The following is a 5,333-nucleotide window of genomic DNA, read 5'->3' as shown; positions in this document are numbered from 1 at the left end:
GACTTGGATGGATGGAGGAGTGAGAAAGGACAGTCCCAGTAGGGGGACATCTTGAGTAAAAACATGGGGGTAGGGGGAGGATTGAACCATGCTTCCTGACCTGAGTTCTGGGTCGCCTCAGTTCCCGACTTCTTGTCTTGCCTTCTGCTTATGGCCTCACCCACCCTCACCTGGTACCCAATGCTCAGTTCTCCGGGGCTGACGCTCAGCTACAATGTATGCTTAAGTTTTGAACGCCAACTGTATCCAAAGAATCATTCCCACCCAACCTTCCCAACCCTGAGTTCCCTACCCCAGCACCCATCAGTGGTGGTGATGTTCCTGAAAACATCCAGCCTTGCGATTTGGAACACAAAGGCCAGCTAGACCAGCACCAAGGAGTAGTGGGGAAATCAATCACAGGAAATGGCTAAAATGACATCCCATGGTGGAGGAAGGGCCTTGGTAACCAAACAGAGGGGTGCAGATGTGATATAGTCAAAGATTAGGAACCACTGTAACCAGTCATTTCTATTACTAGGGACAGAGCTTTCCTTTGACTAATATTAAGAAACTAGAGCCCTTTAGTTGACAAGGAAAATGAGTTGCTTCCCCTAATTAAAGGAAATTCTGCCGACAGCCCAGTGAAGACTATTTTCGTGTTAACCAGGCCAACAGGGAAGACATCCAATTTACCCCCTCCCAAAGTCGGGGTTGAACTGCACCCCACACCGGCCCAAGGCTATTTGCTTTGGAAGCTGACAGTCCAACTTCTCCCGTGGCTTCTGTTCACACTCTCATTGGCCTTGGGGGATTGTAAAGTCAAAAGAAGCAGGGACTGCAGTCAGCTGGCCAAAACCAAACGCTGCCCCACACCGCGGCCGTACCACACTCCACACCGGGTGCAGCTGGATTTTCCCCATAGGGGAAGTCGATTTTACAACCTAGGGGTGGAAAATGCCCGAGATGGGAGAAGAGATCGGGGGAGGAATGCAGCTGGAGGATGCAAAAGGGCAGACTCCAAGACCTGGGTGTGTGTTGAGATGGAATTAACCAGACTCTTATAGCATCTTGGACAGAGTAGCCACCAACGTGCTCTACCAATCCTGGGCTACTGAATCAAAACGATTCTTACAACTATCCCCGCAAACTTTTGAAGGAGGTCAAAACTTGTTCAAGAATAAGTCAACTGTACCACTTTACCCGGAATGTGAAACAAACAAAAAAATAGCACAGGCTGAAAACTTCCACAAAAATAAATGAACGGCTGATCTTTAACTCATTGAGGGCTGAGATCATGTTTCTTATTGCTCTCCGTTACATCCCCGGGACCTAACATAGTATCTGGCACATAGTAGAAGCTCAGTAAATGCTTGTTGAATGAACAAATGAATCACAGTAATAATCGCAATGACAGGAATAAATATGTATCGAGCCCCAGTTGTGCCCCAGGCAGTGCTCTAAGTAATTTACATGTGTTAACTAGCTGATTGGATCCTCACAGCGGCCCTCTAAAGTAGGCTCATTATTATTCCCATTTTATAGAGCCGAAAAGCAAGGCTCAAGAGGATGGTTCCTTGCCCAAGGGTATACGACAACTAGTAAGCAACAGAGCTTGAATCCTTACTTACTGAGAGAAGGCAGGGACACCCTGGCTATCTCTTGAGCACTTGTGGTCACTCAGTGTTCATAATGATCAACCAAATGTACTATGAGGCAGACCCAAAGTGGCGATTATTTATTATTTCCCCTGCCTGGGATGCTATCCTCAATCTCCTGTATCGCCCTACCACAAATGCACACATCACTCCTTTCTTCCTATTAGAATCCCACTCATGCTTAAAGATGCAGTTCAAATTTCACCTCTTTTACCAAGCCTGTGCTGACTACTCTTGCTGGAAGAGCTCTCTCCCACTTTGGAACTCATATGGCACTCGTGGGCCATACCACTCATTTGATACTTGGAAGCTAGATAGCATGCCGGTTAAGAGCCAGACTTTAAAGTCAGACATGGCTGGATTTAAATTCCAGCTCTGCCAATTTACTAGGTGTGTGACTGTGGGCAAGTTACTTAACCTCTCCATCAAGGAGCATGATCTTTGAACTGGAAAGAGAATTAAAGCCCAAGATAGATGAGGAGATAATAAGGGAGTACTTAGTTGCCTTCAATGAGTTCAAGTTTCCAGGCCCGGACAAATTACATCCGAGGCTACTGAGAGAATGTGCAGATGTGATCACAGAGCCAGTCTTAGAAACCTTTGAGAAATTATGGCAAAGGGAATAGGTGAGAGACGCAAAGAGGCAGGCAAACGTTGTTCCAAGTTTTATTGAAGGGGAGGGGGCTGGTGTTGCAGGGTGCAAAATCTATATCCTGGAAACTGCGGACCAGTGAGCATGGCATTGGTCTTTGGCAAAAGCATAGAATGCACTATTAAGCAGATCATTCTTGAGGCCTTAGAAAGGGAGCGGAAATCACTAGGGGTAAGCATGGGCTCACTAAAAGCAAGTCATGCTTAACTAAGCCCATTTCCTTTTCTGAATGGATATCTAAAAGGGTAGATGAAGGGGATACCGTAGTGTAATGTATCTGGATTTCAGTGAGACATTTGAAAAAGTCTTACGCTATCCTCGTGGAGAAGGTGGAAAAATTGGAGCTGGTTGGTAGCAGAAGTTATATGGATTGCTTCAAGTTTGAACAACCTTATTAAAAATGATGTTTAATAAGGGGAGGGCTCTAAGGTCATGCTGCAGTCTTCTGTCCTGGACTCTCTCTCATTCAATATTTTTATTAGTCGAGTTGATCAAACACGCAGATAAAAGAAACTTGGTGATACAGAGCATGCACTTTCAATGGAGGCGATATCGCCCCCAAGAGGGCAAAATTGCTTGTTGAGGAGTGAAAATAAACCTTTTACATATAGAGCACAGACCTGTAGAGAGTAAATAAACATATACACAGCATATCAGTATTATTAAAATTTCACAGGCAGAGATTAGAGAAAAATGTCTTAGAAGGCTCCTTAGAGGTATAAAAATGGAAAAAAAAGGTTGAGAAACATTGATATAAAGAATATGATATTTTAGATGAGAGACTCAAGATCTAGAAAAATCATAAGGGTGGTAAATTGAGATAAAAAAATAAAGTGGGACTTCCCTGGTGGTCCAGTGGTTAAGACTCTGTGGTTCCACTGCAGGGGGCGCAGTTTCGATCCCTCGCCGGGGAACTAAGATCCCTGGCACGCGGCCAAAAAAATAAAATAAAATTTAATTTAATTTAAAAATAAATACGAAAAATAAACAAGGTGATGGTTATCGAGGATGCATGTAAAGCCCGGCATCCAGGCTAAAATAAAAGTCCATTGTATAAGCACAGAATCAGGCAAATAATAGTAGTTCGTGCAAGAAACAGAAGAGGGTTTTTTTTTTGTTTTGTTTTGTTTTGTTTTTTTGCGGTACGCGGGCGTCTCACTGTTGTGGCCTCTCCCGTCGCGGAGCATAGGCTCCGGACGCGCAGGCTCAGCGGCCATGGCTCACGGGCCCAGCCTCTCCGCGGCACGTGGGATCCTTCCGCGGCACGTGGGATCCTCCCGAACCGGGGCACGAACCAGCGTCCCCTACATCGGCAGGCGGACTCCCAACACCTGCGCCACCAGGGAAGCCCCAGAACAGGGTTTTAATTGAGCTACAAGCTCCACATTGAGCAGACAACCCGAATGGAAGAAGATCTGGAAACCATGTACCATGAGGCATGATTTAAATGAACTGAGGATATTTGGCCTGAAGGACAAAAGACGTGGGCTGACATGAGAGATATCTGTCATGTGAAAGAGGAATTAGAAATAGTTTATGCAAAGCTAACTTTTTGCTCAACCTAAGGAATACGTTTTTTTTTTTTTTTAACAATTAGGGGATGTCCAAACGTGGAATAAGCTGCTTTACAGAGGGATGAGCTTTCCAGATTATCGGGATGATACTCCTGCACTGAGCGGGAGGGTAGATATAACCTCTAAAGTTTCTTCTAATTCTCAGATTTGACGATGCCCAACTCATTTGAAAGTCATGGACGTGGAAAAGATGGTTGATGAACCCAGACAAAACACCCTCCCTTGGTTTCAAAGCCAAAATCCCACAATATGGGGCATACTTGCTTGAGAAATCTGTCACTCAGGAACCAAATCAGGTGCCAATATTGAGAGCCCTCATTCTCCAGGGGTTCTGGTGTTTCGTATCGCCCCCTACCTGTTGCTCAGTTTCCATCTTGGCATAGAGGGCAAGAAGGCACACAGGGAGTTGTGGTGAAGTGCCAAGGAGGAGGTCGTAGAGACCAGAGAGAAGAGAACTGCTCAGATCTATTTCATGAAAATATTGGGGCCAGTGAGTAGGGCAAGCACACAAGCACACTTCTTTTCCTTCTAAGTCTCTCTCTCTCTCCTTCTCACTCGCTCTCCCTCTCTCTCCTCAACTAGCCAGCAGCAGATTTGGTTCAGGGATGGGGCAGAGGGTGGTAATTTCAGGTCAAAGGTTACCACCACATTGGTTGGGAGAGCTGGGGAATGAGACAATGGGAGCCCTCACCGTTTCTGAAAACTGCAACAAACAAAACTACTTGAGAATCTAGTCCCTGGAACTGTGTCCCAGGGAATGTCTCAGGGCACAGGACCGTGATGGGGGTGCAGCATGGTATTCCCAGGGGTCTGAGTATCTCGCTGAAGCCTCTTGGTCGGCTGTTCAGTGCACACCCAGTTATGTGTTCTGCTTTTCACCTAACATCGCCAGGCAGACTCTTCACAGCCCCATTGCTAGAAATTAGGTTTCTTACAGCTGCCGTGCAATCAAACTCCATTCACTTTCCTCTTGCTGCTTCCTTCTCTTTGCCGTTGGCCAGATGTAACCTGTTGCTTCACGAAGCAACCTTTTCTTGCCCGTGCCCCACCGGCTCCTCTTTCACTCCCACCCACTCGCTGAAGTCCTTATCACCAGCGTAGATCCGTGTACAGGGCCAAGCCCACAAGAACTCTGCCAGTGCTTCAAGAGTTTTCTCTCCATGTCCTCTCTCGAGTCATGCTCAGGTCTGCACTATTAACCCTGGGACAGAAAAGTCAGAAATCTCTCAGACCCCTCCCTGAAAAGTCCTATTTCTCCTTGGAACAGAAAGAGCTTTCGAACGTGTTTTCCTGGGTTTTTCAGTTTGCTGGTGGGTGGGTCTGGAGTGGGCATCCCGTCTGCACATCTGGTAGGGGTGCTTTCCAGATTTTCCTCATGACTCTGGATCAGTTTCTGACTGCTAGGCGGGGCAAAGTCTCCTGAATTTTCTGCGAGGCACCTCCCCCTGTGAGCAGAGCTTGGTACAGCCC

The sequence above is a fragment of the Physeter macrocephalus genome, chromosome 21 (assembly GCF_002837175.3).
Source record: "Physeter macrocephalus isolate SW-GA chromosome 21, ASM283717v5, whole genome shotgun sequence".
NCBI classification, from domain to species: domain Eukaryota; kingdom Metazoa; phylum Chordata; class Mammalia; order Artiodactyla; family Physeteridae; genus Physeter; species Physeter macrocephalus.
The sequence above is the reverse complement of the archived record's forward strand: the minus strand, read 5'-3'. Positions refer to the sequence as shown.